The sequence below is a fragment of the Pteronotus mesoamericanus genome, unplaced genomic scaffold (genome assembly GCF_021234165.1).
Source record: "Pteronotus mesoamericanus isolate MK-2021 breed Mesoamerican mustached bat unplaced genomic scaffold, CSHL_Meso_final contig_221, whole genome shotgun sequence".
Classification (NCBI taxonomy): domain Eukaryota; kingdom Metazoa; phylum Chordata; class Mammalia; order Chiroptera; family Mormoopidae; genus Pteronotus; species Pteronotus mesoamericanus.
Window position 1 is genome coordinate 11,605,430 of NW_026555092.1, and position 18,321 is coordinate 11,623,750.

General features: G+C 37.8%; 1 protein-coding gene and 1 pseudogene across 2 annotated transcripts in view; both read left to right on the forward strand.

Moving 5' to 3' along the window:
* Window positions 1–18,321, forward strand: part of ZMYM4 (zinc finger MYM-type containing 4) — a 130,708-nt gene that overhangs the window by 30,475 nt on the left and 81,912 nt on the right. The window lies entirely within an intron of this gene.
* LOC129069299 (interferon-inducible double-stranded RNA-dependent protein kinase activator A-like) lies at window positions 7,472–8,210 on the forward strand (annotated as a pseudogene).

The following is an 18,321-nucleotide window of genomic DNA, read 5'->3' on the forward strand; positions in this document are numbered from 1 at the left end:
GAAGGGAGGGAAAGACATTGATGTGTAAGAGAAACAGCTATTGGTTGCCTTTCACATCTGCCCCAACCCAGGACTTGGCTCCACAACCCAGGCATGTGCCCTGACCAGGAATTGAACTAGTGGCCTCTTCTTTTGCAATATGATGCCCAACCAACTGTCGATGTGGAAAATTTAAATAAAGTCTAACTTATCTATTAAAAAATATTTTTTTAATCCCTGCATGAGGATGTGCTCATTGATTTCTATAGAGAAGGGGAGGGAGGAGTGGAAAAAGGGAGAAACGGGTGGAAACAATGATGCGAGAGAGGAACATCAATGGGCTGCCTTCTGTATGTGCTGTGACTCTTGACTGGGAGCGAACCTGAAACCCTCTGGTGCACAGGACAGTGCTCCAACCAGCTGAGCGACCTGGCCAGGGCTAACACGTCTGCTTTCTGTTGCCTGCGCGTGGTGTCATATTCATTCAGTCATTGCCAAATCCTATTGTCATGAAGCTTTTGCCCTGTTCATTTGTAAGAATTTTATAGTTTTAGGTCTTATATTTAGGTCTTTGATCCTTTTTAAGTTAATTTTTCTATATGGTGTGAGATATAAGGGTCCAGTGTCATTCCTCTGCAAGTGGATATCCAGTTTTCTCAACATCATTTGTTGGAAAGATTGTCCTTTTCCTGCTGAGTGGTCTTGGCACATCTTTGTCAAAATCATTTGACCACACATACAAGGTTTTTTTTCTAAGCTCTCTCCCAGTAATTTGTATGTCTGTCCTTAGGCCAGTACCATACTTTTTTGATTACTGTAGCTTTTTAGTAAGTTTTAAAATAAAGAAGTCTGTCTCCAACCAGCTAGCTCAGTTGGTAAAGAGCATTGTCCCAATACGCCAAGGTTGTGGTTTTGATTAATGATCAGGGCACATGCAAGAAACAGGCAGTGAATGCATAAGTAAGTAGAACAACAAATTAGTGTTTCTTCTGTCTATCTTGCTTTCTCACATCAATCAATTTAAAAAGTCCTTCAGCTTTCTTCTTTTTTTCTTACTGTACCTTTTAAAAATATTGTCTTGATTATGCTATTACAATTGTCTCGTTTTTTATCTCCCCTTTATAACCCTCCGCCATACACCGCCCCACCTCCCAGCATTCCTGCCTACCTTAGTTCATGTCCATGGGTCATATATGTAAGTTCTTTGGCTTCTTCATTTCCTATACTGTTCTTTACCTCCCCTTGCCTGTTTTGTACCTACTATTAATGCTGCTCATTCCCTGTACCTTTTCCCTCATTCTTCCCTCTCCCCTCTGTTTTACTCTGTTTTAAGATAATTTTTTATCTTCTTTTTCTTAGATAAGTCCCTTTAACATTTCATATAATAAGGGCTTGGTGATGATGCACTCCCTTAACTTGACCTTATATGGGAAGCACTTTATCTGCCCTTCCATTCTATATGATAGCTTTGATGGATAGAGTAATTTTGGATGTAGGTCTTTGTCTTTCATGACTTTGAATACTTCTTTCCAGTCCCTTCTTGCCTGCAAGGTTTCTTTTGAGAAATCAGCTGAGAGTCTGATGGGAACTCCTTTGTAGGTAACTGCTTCCTTTTCTCTTGCTGCTTTTACGATTCCTTATCTTTAACCTTGGGTAATGTAATTATGATGTGCCTTGGTGTGAGCTTCTTGGGGACTCCCTGAGCTTCCCAGGTCTCTTGGAAGTCTATTTCCTTGGCCAGTTTGGGGAAGTTGTCCTTCATTATTTTTTCAAATAAGTTTTCAATTTCTTGCTCCTCCTCTTCTCCTCCTGGCTCCCCTATGATTTGGATGTTGAAATGTTGAAAGTTGACTCAGGTTCCTAAGCTTCTCCTCATTTTTTTTTAAATTCTTCTTTCTTCATTCTGTTCTGGTTGAATGTTTGTCTCCTCCTTCTGCTCCAAATTGTTGATTTGAGTCCCGATTTCCTTCCCTTTACTCTTGGCTCCCTGTATTTTTTTCTTTATTTCACTTCGTGTAGCCTTCACTTTATCCTCCATTTTGTGGTCGTACTCAACCAATTCAGTGAACATTCAGATTAAGTGTTTTGAACTGTATCTGATAGATTGGCTATCTGTTCATCGCTTAGTTCTATTTTTGGAACTTTGATCTGCTCTTTCATTTGGGCCATATTTCTTTGTCTCAATGTACCTGTTATGATGGAAGGGGCAGAGCCTTAGGTATTTGCCAGGGTGGGGCAACCCAGGTCGCTGCTTTGTGATGCTGTGTGTGCGTGTGTGTGGGGTCCAAGAGGGAACAATGTCACTTGCTTGCAGTCTTGCCAGCTTTCAGTCACTTCCCCCACTACCCACAAGCAAATTGGGCCCTTCTAGTGCTGATTCCTGGGTTGGTGGGTTTGTGTAAGTTCTAGGACCCTGAGGGTCTTTCCCACAGACCCTCCTATGAGGCCAGGAGTTTCTCCTGCTGCCCCTGCAGGTTTTTACCTCCAGAGATAATGAGTCCTTTTTTTCCTACACTGGAGCTGGATTGCTGGTCTGTCTCACTCCCCAGCTGTTCTTCATGGTTTATCCACATGCCAGTGTGGGACCGCCCAGTCCGCCAGCCCCTGCCTTGGGGTGTGTCCTCTCTGCCCCTGCTACCCATCTTCGCTCTTCCTGCTGGTCTGTATGAATGTTTCTTCTTTAGCTCCTTGGGTTTTGGACTCTATACAGTTAGATTTTCTGGCAGTTCTGGTTATTTTTGTTTTTAAATTTGTTGTTTCATGGGGGGTACTGCATCCCACACAGAGTCCCCCTGAGTTGTCACGGATGGAGGAAGATAAAATAAATCTATTCAGACACTTTTGGTCTGCCAGGAAAAGAGGGTGGCGATTACCTCTAGTGCAGAATGCCCCTAGCCTCTCTCTTGAAGTGGCTTTTATTGAGAACAATATGCGCAGGGGTATACAGCATGTATGCAAAGCTCATCAATCAATGTCAAAAGGCTATGATTGAAGGAACAGAGATCTTCCTTAGGTTGGGGTCTGGTAGACAGGGTGGTGCTCATTCGGCCCTGAAACCTGGGAAACTGATCGTATTCTGTGCTCGAACCCAGACATCAGTACTCATGAACTTGAGGGCATTCTTAGCAAAGTAAGTTTCATAGGATTTAATGCATTCATTTTCCAGGCCTAATTGTCTCTGGGAACTGCCCGATCCAGTTTAGGGCTATATGTGCCTTTAGTATTGTTTCACTGACCTGGTCAGGCGGTGGACAGAGCCGCCGAGAGATAAGGAGCCTTCTTTCAGATAGAATGAAGACTCTGGCCATGATGAAGCTGAGGGGTGAGCATCTTTTGCCCCTCCTCTGTATCCCTAAAGTCCTTCCCTGATGGCCACCATGTGACTGTGCCTGTCTTAGGTTGCCCCTGCTATTGAGGGGTCTTACCCGTCATTAACTAACCAGCCATCCTCAGGGGCCAAGCAGGGTGATGTGAGGGAGGCAAGGGCACAGCCCTTGGGGGACAGGGTTTTGTTTCCTCAGTTGCCTATTTTCCCAAGGCCTCCTTGCTCAGCTCCAACCTTGGGGCCTTCTTGCCTATTGGCAAGGCTGCAGTCCCTGAAACCAGGCAGGACGGTTCCCAACAGTTGTTTTCCCTCTTTTGTTTGTGAGGGGAGGCAAAGTGTATCTACCTATGCCTCTTGGCTGGAACTCTTACTGGTTTTTAAATTTATCTCATTTATTCTTTGTTCGTCAGTTGCATCTGCATTACTGCTGCATTTTGTGTGGTATATTTTTTAGAGGTTGCCCTAGAGATTACAACATGAATTTTTAAGTTACGTAAAATCATTGTTAATATAGCGAGAACAATTTGCATGACATCATCGATGTAACCTGACAGTCAAGGAGAGTGGACTGGAACATGCATACATGAACAATGATGACCTCACTGTACTAGTCAGGGATGCAGGGGTAGATGCTGTTCATTGAGCATGTGTACTGTGTGGCCATCACATTAAAAATGTCTGAGTGAGTAGAGCAGTGGATCTGCATCAGCTTTTACATTAAGCTTGAATATTTCTCTGCAGAAACTATTTGGATGATTCAGAAGACCACGGTTATGGGCAACTGGTAATTGGCAGATTCATCAAAATAGCACGGCTACTCAAAATTATGTCTAGTGCAGAGTTTTTTGGCGAAATGTGAAATCACCCAGATGACTCAGCCTCCCTGTAGCCCAGATTTGGTGCCCTGTGACTTCTGGCTTTTCCCAAAACTAAAATCACCTTTGAAAGAGAATAAATTTCAGACTGTCATCGATGAGATTCAGCAAAATGCAACAGGGCAGCTGATGGCAATTGGGAGAACTGTGTGAGATCTTGAAGTGCCTGGGCGTCGTCGTCCTATGTACAGTGTTTCTTGTATCTTTAATCTTCTTCAATAAATGCTTTTCTTTTTCATGTTACATGGCTGAATATTTTCTGGACAGACCTCGTATTTCATTTATCTCCTTCCCCTTGTGCTGTCTTAAGCCTTTGTTTTATATTTTACTTCTGTGTGTGCTTATTTATTTTTTAGTATCAGTGTGGGCTTACTGATTCTTAAATGAGTATATTATTCATTTTGCTATTATTTATTTTAATGATCAGATTATCTCCTATTCAGCCCATGGTATCTTCTTCAACCTGATTTCTTTCTTTTTAATATATTAATCAGTTTGTTAGTTTTTTCTTTCTTTTTGACACAAGTTGTTCCACGGTGATTTTTTAAAATCTTTAATGTAATCATTTCACTCCTCTACTTCAGAATTCTTCAGTGGCTTTCCATTAGCCATATTATAAAGTCAGAAGTCATTCCAGGCTGGGAATACATGACCCTGATTATACATCTAGTTTTCTCTCTCATATCTTAAATAACTGAATAAGTCTTTTATTTGTTGTAAGTTTTGTAATTTACAGTTCATATTTGTTATAGATTTTAGGAAGAAGTGAAAATATTTTTCTTGAGGAACATCATGGATTTATTACAAATGCTCCAGATTTTCCAAACTAGTAACCAAATTTGTACATCATCTTGAAATGGAAGACTTGGTGACAAAAGTGTAGTTTAATAGTTTGAAACATGTTATAAAGAACTATGGGAACATGTGTTTTCCTGCTTTCTCTTATTTTACATTTAAGGGTATATGTAGTATTCTACACATTCAAATTGAAAGGGCAACATTATCCATGTATTCAAAGATGAATTCTTTTGCGAAGACTGGTGTTACTCAGTGGATTGAGTGCTGGCCTGCGAACCAGACTGTTGCTAGTTTGATTCCCAGTCTGGGCACATGCCTGGGTTGTGGGCCAAGTCCCTGGTAGGGGGCGCTCAAGAGGCAACCACACATTGATGTTTCTCTTCTTCTTTTCTCCCTCCCTTCCCCTCTGTCTAAAAATAAAGAACTAAAAATCTTAAAAAAAAAAAAACGACCAAAGATGACTTTTTCATTTTTATGTTTCAGTAGCTTAATTCTTTTCTTAGCTGTTGTGAAAAGAAGTCAGAAAAGAAGTCATTTTAGGTTAATAGCTTCACAACTGAATGAGATTTTTGTTTAAAGTTATTTTCTCAGCAGCAGCTGAGCATCTCTACTCTATACTTGGTGATAAGTTTTGACTCTGTTATGTTTATTAGGTTTTTGTAGCACTCTCAGCAGTTTTTTTCCATTAAAGTATGTAATGTAAATTTAACACTTAAGTGATACATTCTTTGCATCTTTAATAATACATTTCTAATAGCTTTGTTTAGTATACTTCTGAACTTAATGAAGTTGTTTCATTTTATAGAATTACAGATTTGTAAAATTTCAACTTAATTGCTGCTAGTTAGAACTTTTTTCAGATATGTTTTTATTACAGATCACATTTAAAAATACCACTAATAAAGTACAGTGACAACACATGAAATACGAGTTACAAATGTTAAGTTTACCTGCAGTAAGTTGATGGATAGCCATTCCTGTTTTGATGGTGGAATCAAACTTATTAATTTTTGGTTCATCTCAAAGTAATTTCAGAGGAAAGAATTAATTTTGTTTAAGTAACTTTACATAAATTTTGAATGAATAAAATTGTGAAAGGATGATGGATTTTATTCCATTTAAAGGAAGAGTTGTTAATTTCTTAAAAAGTCATTTAGGAAAAAAGCTATAAAGAGAGAATGAGGTCTCTTTTTATACTGTCCTTATCAAGTTTTCAGTCTTGATTAAACCATTTTGAATCTTAGTTTATGCATTGCCTGACGTGAACTGTAAGCCTGAAGTTTGAGAGTTTGGAGCAAGGAATTTTAGAGTTTGTAGACCAACTTTATGAATTTTATTTGAGCCATGAAGGAGTTAAGTTTCTTGCTTCATGTCTGTTAGTGAATTAGGAGCTAAATAATATTGATGTAAACAGTCTTTCTTGAGACCTATTACATATTTGACAGCAAATATTTTCCACAAAATTTTTTCCTATTTAGAAGCAGTTCTTACTTTGCAGCCTTCTAATACGCTTGAATTTCAGGTGCCACAGTTTAGTTAAATAACACACCAGTCCCCTAACAACAAAATTCAGATGCCATTTACCATGGTATGTTAACTGTAATTGTGTGCTATATAAACGTCAATACTAGCTCTTCAGTTTACAAGTCGCCATGTAATTAACAGATGTTTAACATGATTAGTGACCATTGACCTTACTTTTCTCAAAGTCTGTTGGAGATTGCTCACTGTACATCTCATGCATTTCTTGCACAGACCGCAAAGTGTAGTTCTGTTAACCTCCGTGTCTCCTAATGGCAAATCCATGTGACATTTTATGAAACAGAATAATCAAAGGAGAGAGTTGACTAACAAAGATGAAAAAGTAGCAAAGAAATGAAAAGTGATAAAGTTAGATCTGAAAAATTGAATGTCACAGATTTGAAAATAGCCACAGGTAAATGAACATAATACAAGAGGTGTACTTGCCTAAATGAAGGTATGGTTTCAATTGTATTGAAAAGTCAGATACATATTAAAAAACAAGAAAAGTTTGCCCCCGCCCATCCCCTTTGCAAGAGGGATGCAGGGGAACGAGGAAGTTGGGGATTGGAGAACGGGGAGAGTTGGGGAAGAGGAGTTGGTGGCCATGGCTCTGGAGCACTTCTCTCAGGGACAGCTGCCCTGAGGAGGGAGGACATTGATCTGCACAGCTAATCCTTCTGTTGCCGGGCCCTTTTTTGTCCTCTGTGTCCCAGAGCCAGCATTACAACATGGCCCCATTGCTGGAGCCTGAGGACAGCAGGACCTTCAGTTTGGGGAAGAGTATTACTGCTAAACCAGGGAAATTCCAATTCAGGTGTTACATGAATATGGTATAAAGACCGTGAACATCCCTGTTTGTGAATGTGAAAGATCTGATATGCAAAAACACATGCCCACTTTCACCTTCAGAGTAACTGTTGGTGACATAACCTGCACAGGTGAAGGTACAAGTAAGAAGCTGGCTAAACATAGAGCTGCAGAGGCTGCCATAAACATTTTGAAAGCCAAGCAAGTATTTGTTTTGCAGTTCCTGACTCCTTAATGTCTGACCCTTCTAAGCAACCAAGGAACCAGCTTAATCCTGTTGGTTCATTACAGGAATTGGCTATTCATCATGGCTGGAGTCTTCCTGAATATATCTTTTCCCAGGAGGGAGGACCTACTCATAAGAGAGAATATGCCACAATTCTCAGCCTAGAGTCATTTATGGAAATTGGAAAGGGGGGCATCAAAAAAAATAAGCAAAGAGAAATGCTGCTGAGAAATTTCTTGCCAAATTCATCAGTATTTCTCCAGAAAACTTCATTTCTTCAACATATAGTAGTATATTCTTTAGGATGTACTTGGCATTCTTTGAGGAATTCTGGCGAAAAGGTCAACCAACTGAAAAGAAGCCTCCTTAGTATTCCAAATACAGATTACATCCAACTGCTTCGTGAAATCGCCAAGGAACAAAGTTTTAACAGAAAATATATGAATATAGAGAGTTGAGTGCCAGTGTGTGGTATCATTGTCTTGCTGAACTGTCCACCAGTCACATCACAATCTGTCATGGCTCAGGGATCTCCTATGGCAATGCACAGAGTGATGCTGCTCACAATGCTTTGCAGTATTTAGAGATAACAACAGAAAGTAAGTAAACTTGGAGTAACTTAGAAAACCCTGCAGCAGCACATAAAAAGTTCTTATTTCACCTCTTCCCAAGTAAAACATTTAGTGTTTGAATTTGTGTGTTGTTTCTAAATCTCTTTCATAGGTTCCATCAACACTACAGATTTAATTATCTCCTAGTTATTATTAAACTCCTTTTAGTGGCTTCAACTTTGTATTGGTATATTGTATTTATAAACTTTGTGCTATAGGCAGAGTGTAGCACCCATTTGACAATGTCATGTACATAGAAGGAAGAAACTGCATATGTATTGATGATGATAAAGATGATAAAATAAAATTGCTAACAAAAGTCTTTTATATTGGTGCTTAACTTCTTTGAGCAAGGCTTTGAAAAGAATTTGAAGGAAGTGCCTTAGAGTGTTGAGGAATACACTCACAGGCTCTTATTGAATGTGATTGTTAAATATCAGGGAACATGATTGGTCTGCTGTATATCTGAATCCATGTATAAAGGGCTGTTATTATTTAAAAAAACTAAGAAAAATCTTTTCAACATTTTTTAGTTTAAATTGTAATAGGAATAGGTCTCAGTTTGGCTAGCATTTGTGCCAAAGCATTGAATTTAGTTGCTGCATTGGGAAAAAAACAAAACAAAACAAAAACGAATTACAAGGAGGCTGAGGAACTTTTTTTGCCAATAAAGGCTGTTTTTTTCAGAATCAGCATGGATTAAGCTATTAGAGCAGACAGGAAATGCTACTGTGAACTTGCACCGGATTTCAAGGATTAATTAAGCAGGTAATTATATGATCATCAACTAATTAATGTAGGATAGGTCTGTTTTGGAAGCCGATCCATCCATAACTTACGTGATGAAAGACAGGATCCTGGAGAGATCCAAGATGGTGAGGGACAAGGTACATGTTACACTGACTTCCTCCCAGGACCAAACTGGAATTACAACTAAAATATACAACAATCAAATGTGTATAATCAACTAAAGACTAGCTGAATAGAAGTCTTATAACCAAAGAGTCACAGAAGAAGCCACATCGAGACTGGTAGGAAAGGTGGAGAAGCAAAAGTTGCTGGGCCCTTTTCCATGCTAGGCTCCAGAGGGATCTCTCAGCTGCAAGGGTTGCTCCTGAGGAGTGTGACATCTCAACCCCATGCTGGGCTTCCTAGCCCAGAGCACCAGAACTGGAAGAGGTACCCACATAACATCTGGCTGTGAAAATCAATTGGGATTCTCTCTGACAGGGAGAGAAGGAAGTCAGCTAGAGACACAGGCACCATCCTAAAGGGCCAATGCACGAAATCTTGTTCACAGACATTTTATCTTGGGCTCTTGTGGAGGGAGGGTGGAATGGATTGGGGTCATGTGAGGAGAGACTGGGGTTTGTGGCTCTGGGGAGAGGGCTGAGGGGATAGCTGCGGGGACCCCTATGCTGAGTCATTCTTCCCCACCTCTGACATCATTTTCTTCAGTGGAGCACTCCTCTCCTTATGGCCTCATCCTGGGGGGAATGCAGAAGACCTACCCTGTGGAATCAGTGTTGCACCATTCTGTTGAGCTTGGGCTTCTGGCAGAATCTAGGACAGACTGAGTTGTGTGTCTCTAGGACGGTGGTCAGTTTTCTCTCACATGCTCAATAATTGTAGAGCTCTCCCTTCACAGGGCCAAATCTTTGTTTATTTGCATCTGATAAACTCTGCTGTCCTCACCCTGAGAACTCCCTGAGACCTCATTCCTCCACAAAGGTCTGTGGGCACCTGGCAGCTGGACTTGATATACCCAGGGACATTTTCTGAGTGTCCTCAGACCAAGCACTGGCACTGAGTTTGAACCTGTACCAGTCTGGTGAATAGCACTTGCCCCTACCTTGTGACTCACTGAGGACCTACTTTAGGCAACTCAGTTACCACCAGAAACTTTCTCAGTGACTGAGCCTATCAGGCAGCCAACAGGTTGAGACAGGTGCAGGCAGATCTTGGGATGCCTTTGACTTTTGCTGACCTGCCCCTGGCCCTGGTTCTGGTAAAAACCTGCCTTGGTGCCCAGTTTGGTCATTTTCTTGTACACTAAGGCTCAGCAGAGGCAGTTACAAACTGTGAGTTCCTTTGTAGCTCAAAACAGGTTGCCCAGGGTCAGTCACAGCAAACATCTGACATTGGCGTGCTCCAGGGTCACTCGCAAAATGCTCCAGAAACAACACACCCAGTGGCTAGCTTCAGACAACATCAAAGAAGTATCTACAAGCAGCACGTCCAGAGGGAGATCTTGGCAGGCACCAGACCTCGCTGAGGCTAATTTTGCTTTGTGAGGTCAGCACCTGCACAGCAGTTTGTACACTGTTACAGTCAGTCACCCTGAGGGTTGACCTCACACATGAATGGGCTGATAACAGTGAAGATGGAGGGCCCACCTAACTTACACAAGGGACATTCCTGGAGCACCCAGTACAAGTGAGCAAGGAGACTGCAGCACTGGGCCTCACAGGATACTTACTACATAAGGCCACCCTGTTAAGACGGGCAGTCCTAGCAGATAAACCTAATACATAGAAATAAACACAAAGAGGCTGTAAAAACAGGGAGACAAGTAAGTCTCAAATGAAAGAACTGGAAGAATTGTCCAGAAAGAGAGTTAAATGAGATGGAGGCAAACAATTAGATGTAGAGTTCAAAGTAATGGTTATAAGGATGTTCAACAGCATGAAAAAGGACATAGAAACAATATAAAAGGATGAGTCAGAAATGAAGAATGCAATATTTGAAATTAAAAATATAATAGAAGGAATTAGTATCAGGTTGAATGAAGCAGAGGATCACATCAGTGATTTGGAAGACAAGGTAGCAGAAAACGTCTAAACAGAAGCAAAAATAAAAAAAAAAATTAAGGGTCCTTTGTGACATAATTAAGTGTAACAGCATCCTTGTAATAGGGGTACAATAAAGAGAAGAGAGAGCAAGGGATTGAGAACCTTTTTGAAGAAATAATGACTGAAAACTTCCTAACCTGGTGAAAGAAAAATATATGTAAGTTTGGGAAGCACAGGCAGTCCTATACAGTACAAACCCAAATAGGCCAAAACCAAGACACCTTATAATTAAAGTGTGGACAAAGAGAGAATCTTAAAGGCATGATAAAGACAACTAGTTACCTAGAAGGGAGCACCCATAAGACTGTCAGCTGATTTCTCAGCAGAAAAATTTCAGGCCAGAAAGGATTGGCATGAAATATTCCAAAGGGTGAAAACAAGGATCTACAACCCAGGCTATTATTCCCCAAAAGGCTGTCATTTAAAATTGAAAGAAAAACAAAGAGCTTCACGGGCAAGTAAAATCTAAAGGAGTCTGATACCACCAAACCAGTATTAGAAGAAATGGTAGAGGTTCTTTAAGGAGTAGGAGGGGGAGGGGGAGAAAACAAAACAAGTACATAGTTATAAAGAATAAAGTGGGAGTAAATACAAACCCGCCAATAATCACTTTAAATGTAAATGTCTTAAATGCTCTCATCAAAACAGGGTATCAGAATGTATAAGACACATAAATGTATACTAAGAAACACACTTCATTATGAAAGATAAAGATTAAAATTCAAGGGATCGGAAAGATATTTCATGAAGCTGAAAAGGAGAAAAAAGCTGGGGTAGCAGTACTTATATCAGACAAAATAGATTGCAAAACAAAGCCATAATGAGACAAAGGACATTACATAACGCTAAAGAGTCCAATCTAATAAGAGGGTATAACCCTTGTAAACATTTATGCACCCAGCATAGGAGCACCTAAATATAGAAAGCCAATCATGATGGACATAGAGGGAGAGAGAGAATAGTCATAGTAGGGAATTTTAAAACCCCATTAACACCAGTAGATAGATCTTCCAGACAGAAAACCAACAAGGAACAGCAACCTTAAATGACACACTAGATCAGATAGATATAATTGGTATCTTTAGAGCATTTCATCCCAAGTGCACATAGAACATTTTCTAGGAATAGACAACATGTTAGGACACAAGACAAGTTTCAGTAAATTTAATAAGATTGAAATGATATCAAACATCTCTGACCATAATGGAATGAAACTAGGTATCAATCAAGAAAAAAATTAACACACAAAGACATGGAAGCTAAATAACATGCAACTGAACAATGAATAGTTTAACAATGAATCAAGAATACTATCAAAAGATGTCTTGAAACAAATGTAAATGAGAACACAACAACCCAAAATCTGTGAGATAACAGTGAAAGCAGTCCTGAGAGGGAAATTCATAGCATTAGCCCTATCTCAAGAAACAAAAGAAAATATCAGGTAAACAATCTTAATTTTTCACTTACAAGAACTGGGAAAAAACTCCAACAAACATGAGCCCAAAATGAGTAGGAGAAATGAAATAATAAATATCAGAGCAGAAATAGAATAAAACAAAAGAAATGACTAAAAATTAAAACCAGTACAAAAAGACACACAGACAACAGTATGATGATTACCTGTGGGAAAGGGGTGGAAGGAGGTAGAATAGTGTAAAGGAGGGTAAATGGTGTCAGAAGGAGACTTGACTTTGGTGAACATATATTATACAGATGATGTAGGATTATACACCTGAAACCTATATAATCTTATTAACCAATGTCACTGCAATAAATTAAATAAAAAAATTTTTTAATAGAAAGATACAGGATCCTGAAGTGGTCACAAAGGGGAGAGAATAGCTAAGAAGTCTGAGGAACTTAGTAAAAGTGAATTTATCAATATAAATGAGGAAAGTGGTTGTGACAAAAAGGTTGAAGATGTTTTAGAGGAATTGACTCCTGGCAAAAATTTTAATACTAAAGGAACCCTTGGAAATAGATCAAAAGGGCAAAGCATAAAATGTTGGAAGCCAAACCAAACTTGGAAAGAATTATGACAGTTTGCAAAGGCATGGCAAAGATACTTAATTCCACATCATAAGCTATCTATCTGAGGAGAAGGCAGCAAGCACTGTATACTCTTAAGGTATTCCTCAGAGAAAATAAAACCCTTGAATTCTCAAAGTTTCTTAAGTTTTAAGTTATAATATAGTAAATATTAGCTACACAGTATTTTTTTATTTCCTTGTACACTTACAACTGATAGTAAAAGAGTTAAAATGTTTTGATAAAAATCTTAAAGGTCACAAAATAATTGCAATTTTTTCCCTTTGATAAGATTGCTTTTCTCTGTTGGTTTCAGCCTCAGGGTCATTTTTATGACCCTGCACTATAGTGCAAAGCGAGTGCTGCCTTATAAAATGTTTTCCGAACCAACTTGTTATATTTTCCAACTTGATAAAATGATTATAAAGATCATTAGTATGAATAAACTTTAAAGTATAAGTAGAGGATGTTTGAGTGGGAGTAGCAATAGGCAAAGACTAGCATTATTATTGTGGGGGTGAGGAAGATGATTGGATATTTAATATGGAGTGTGGTCTGTTGCAGTCATTAAAGCTGTTTGGAGCTTCTGCTTAATCTTTGAGATTCTTTCAAAAGATTTTTTTAATCCTCACCCGAGGATTCTTTTTAATTGATTTGAGAGAGAGAGGAAGAGAAAGAGGGAGAGAGAAACATCGATGTGGGAGAGAAACATTAATCTTTTCTCATACACTTCCTGACTAGGGATTGAACTTGTAGTCTTTTTGGTACATGGTTGATGCTTCAACTAACTGAGCTACTCAGCTAGGGTGAGATTGTTGAAAATTTTAAAGTATACCATAGGATGATTAAATTTTTAACATAGATAAGTTTTAAACTATTAACTGATTATAGTAATTCTTTTATTTAGCAAACATTTATTGAACTTGTATGTGTTGGGCATTGTTTGTAGGTACTAGGCTTGCAACAGTAAGGAGCAAACAAAAAAATCTCTCTAGACTCGGATACACTTTAACTTGCCTTCTGCTTTGAGAAATTTGGAATTTCTAATCCTTTAGAGAGTCTTGATTTAATTAGGGTTCTGTTTAGAGAAACTAGATTATTTTAAATTTTTGTATAACTCTAGTGGCTTTTATAAAAAACATTTTTTAATCGATTTTTCTAACTCCAAAATGGAGTTAAAACTTCATGTTTTTATAGCCACAGTTCTTTGTTAGCAGTTAGATCTACCAAAAGAATGGGATATTTCATGGTACAGCTTCAGGAATGTGTTTGGGTACTTGATTCCTTAAAGAAATTCAATGCATGTGCACAAGAATTTCTAAAACATGAAATACCTGACTATTTTAGTCAGTGTCACTGACTTCTTTTCCCTTAGTTTGGCAAATGAAAAATGACAACAACCAGAACAATAGCTTTCTGTTGTGAATGAATCAAAATTATACCTATTTTTTTGGTCAGATAGGCAAAATATATTTTTTGGTGTGCCACAGAATTTTAGTAATTAGTTTATGTGTGCCATGAGTTGAAAAAGGTTGAAAATCACTGCCTTATACCACCTTCAGCTTTGTAGTAAAATTTCTGTAGTGGTTATTATAGACACATCTGCTGTAATAGTGCTGAGAGAGTTGTGAATCCTCCCTTGTTTAGGAAGTTGGGTGTGTGTGGGTTGTGTGAGATGGCATTATTAAAGAATTGTATCTTTAGCTCAGTCACAAAATCTGAGTAGGTGTTTACTATTGAATTAAGTAAGACTGGAAATGTTTGAGCACTGTGTACAATGGACCAGAGGCATGAAACTGCCTGAGAGACTGGGTGAACTACAGGTCATTCATAATAGCTAGAACGTTTGCTTTTGGGATGGGGATGTAATGGGAACATGAAGACAGGAAACCAAGCAGAACAGGCCAGATTTTAGGCTTTTCACCAGGGGTGCGGGGTGTGTGTGACCTCAATCTCTTAATATCTTCATTTCTTGATTTATAAAGTAGAGGTGTTAACAGTACTTACTTGATGAAACTTTAGGGAAGCTAAATTGAATTCAGTCTGTTTAAAAGTTGAAAACAGTGCTAGGCAGAGGAAAAGATTCTTGGTAAGTGTTAATTATAAAGGTTTGGGAACCATTGCTTTAGGTCACCGAAAAAGTTCCATAGTGGGGTAGTTGATAGAAATAAGAATCACAGATGGTTAATACCTATATGGAGAGCTTCTTAGTCAAAATTTAAAAAATGAAACAATATTGAACTTTAACAATGAGATAACACTTTTTTGCTTATCAAATTGAGGAAGATGGAAAAAAAAGCTTCATACCATGTTGGTAGAGAAGTTTTTGAAAACAGTAACACTGTATTGAAAGATACTCTCTCTCTCTCTCTCTCTAATATATATAAACCAACTTATATGTACAAGGATAACTATAATTGGGAAAAAAGCTTAAAGCAACGAAATGTCCATTAATATAATACAATACAATTAAAGCCTCTGCAGTCACTATAAAGAGTGAATTAGATTGTTGTATAATGAGAAATTTCCTAGGTGAATTAGGTAAAAAAAAATTTCTGTATCCATTTATTTGTGTCTTTGCTAGTCTAAGAGAAAATTATATCACATTTTTAATAAAATTTTATTTCTTGATGGGGGGGAGAGAGAGAAATATCAATTTGTTGTTCCACTTAATTACACATCCATCGGTTGATACTTGTATGTGTACTGACTGGGGATTGAATTGGTGTATCAGGAGAATTCTCTAACCGACTGAGCTACCTGGCCAGTACAAATGGCATTTCATTTTAATTTTCACTTCACATGAGATTCACTGTTTAGTGGCTGTCTGTGGTTTTTGATCACGTTCTCTTGGGGTGCTGCTCTTAAGTGGATTCTAAGACTGTTTTATAGGTAGGATATTATTGTGATATTATTCATACAAACTTATTTTCTCAGATTGTCTTTAGGTTTTCACAATTTTAATTTAACTTTTTCATGAGTATTGTTTCTGTTTATGGTTAAAACACATCTCTAGTGTTTTCATTTTTTTCAGTTTTTATTTTTATTTTATTTTTATTTTTTATTTTTTTATTGTACAGAGAGGGGAAGGTGCGGGGGGGAGAGAAACATTAATGTGAGTGAGAAGTATTGATTGATTGCCAGGGATCGAATCCACAACTTAGATGTGTGCCCTGACCAGGAATCTAACCTCCAACCTTTTGGAGTATGGGATGATGCTCCAACTGAGTCACACCAGCCAGGGCTCAGTTTGTTTTTAATGTCTTTGAAATTTATTTTGGTGTCAAGTGTAAAATGGTGATTCAGATTTTTCACCTTAAATCATTACTGGTCATATTCTAATTCTTAAGCATACTTTGGACTTCGTATTTAAAATTTCATTTCATAAACGTATTAATTGCCATGCCAGTGTCACATATTTTAGTTGTACCTTTACTATATGGTAGGGCATATTTTTCTCCTTGTTACTATTAGACGTCAACATTTTCTTGGTTATTCTTTTTACCTTTATTCATCCAGATGTCCTTGGTAATGATTTTGTCTCGTTTCCCCTTACCCCACCTTCCCTCTTTTGTGAGGAAATTGAGTTCTTCATGGTATTGATTTTTTTTTCTGTTTATATATTATTATTACCTATTAACCCTCTGAAAAGTTTTGTAGCTGTTTTCATAATGATTTTATATATTTGTTTATTTTTAGAACTTCTTATATGTAATTTTATTGTGAATTGGATTTTTCCATTATATTTTAACTAATTATTGTTGTTTCATAGGAATGCTATTGCTTTCTTTAATAAAGAACCACTCTATTGAAATGTATTCTTTTTCCTAATACATTTCAGTCTACTATCTTGGGCTTTCCAAGTAGACAGCATATTATCTATAAAAAATAATTTTGTTTAGACATTTAAAAAAAAGATTTTTAAAATTTATTTTTAGAGTCAGGAGAAGGGAGAGAGAAAGAGAGGGAGAGAGATACCCATGTGTGAGAGGAACTTTGATTGATTGTCTCTTGGACTTTCCCAGCCAGGGACCTGGCCTGCAACTCAGGCATGTACCCTGACCAGGAATTGAATTGGTGAACTTTTGGTTTGTAGGAACAACGCCCAACCCACTGAGCCACACCACTCAGGGTGTGTTTTTTACATTTTACATATGTTTTTCTCATTGCATAGACTAGATCTTTCCAAACATGATAAAATAGTGCTAATATTGCCACTTAAATGCTACATATTTGTTCTTGGCTACCAACTTCAGTTGATTATAAATAAATGAATACTTGAATTTTGAATTGAGAACAATTCTGATAACATATCCCTACTTTGTAGGACAGATTGCTGTGGTTGATTAATAGAAGATGATTAGTACTTGAAGGTAAGGCTTAATAGGAAGGGAGTGTTAGGAACAAAGGATTTACTAGCCTTAGTTTAATATTTCCTTGTTAATTTGCTAATAATTTTCACAATACTTGTGAAAACTACACATCAAATGGCATGATTATTTTAAAAAAACCTAAAAAAATTACTTTGGGATGTATTACTAAATTAAAAATGCCCTTATATGTGTAGAAAGCTAAAATGGCTACCATCATTTAGCATCATTTTCTATAGTATCAGTAGTATTTTAATAAATGTTATCTTTCAAAGAGGTTCTGTGGCAAAGTATGTTTGAGAAATGCTGGGTGAAGCTAAGCAGTACAGATTTCTTTAGTTTTAGACTTCTTACTATTTAATAAGTTAACAAGCATTGTTAATCACTGAAAAAAGATACTTGTATTTCCTATATTAACTTGATGACAGAATTTTTCTTAGAACATCTTGCAGGTTTTGCATAACAAATACTGAACAATGCAAAGTATAGCATTCAGTTAATAAAAAAGTTATTGAGAAATTGCTGAATACAGCAGCAGGTCCTTGAATGACTTCATTTCATTCAAGATTGTTCCACAGTTAGATGAGATGCCTTAGAAACTTGCTTATGTCAGTTAGCCTTGGGTAAACTTGGTGTCATTGATACATTGTTTCGCTTGAAGTTGCAGAACCTATCAATGAAGTTAGGGGAAGACTTGCTGTACAATATGCTAGGGCCTGTTGTTATCCCAGGATGAAAAAGATTGATTTAGAAAGTGATACTGATATATATGTGAGTTAACTGTACTACAGGTGACTGTAAATGAAATATAAGTGAAGTGCTACAGAGAAGGAGTAATGAATTCTAGATGGGTTAGTAGCAAAGGCCTCACTGAAGAGCAGCACTTTGAAGAAGCAGTGGTAATTTGTCAGGTAGACATCATT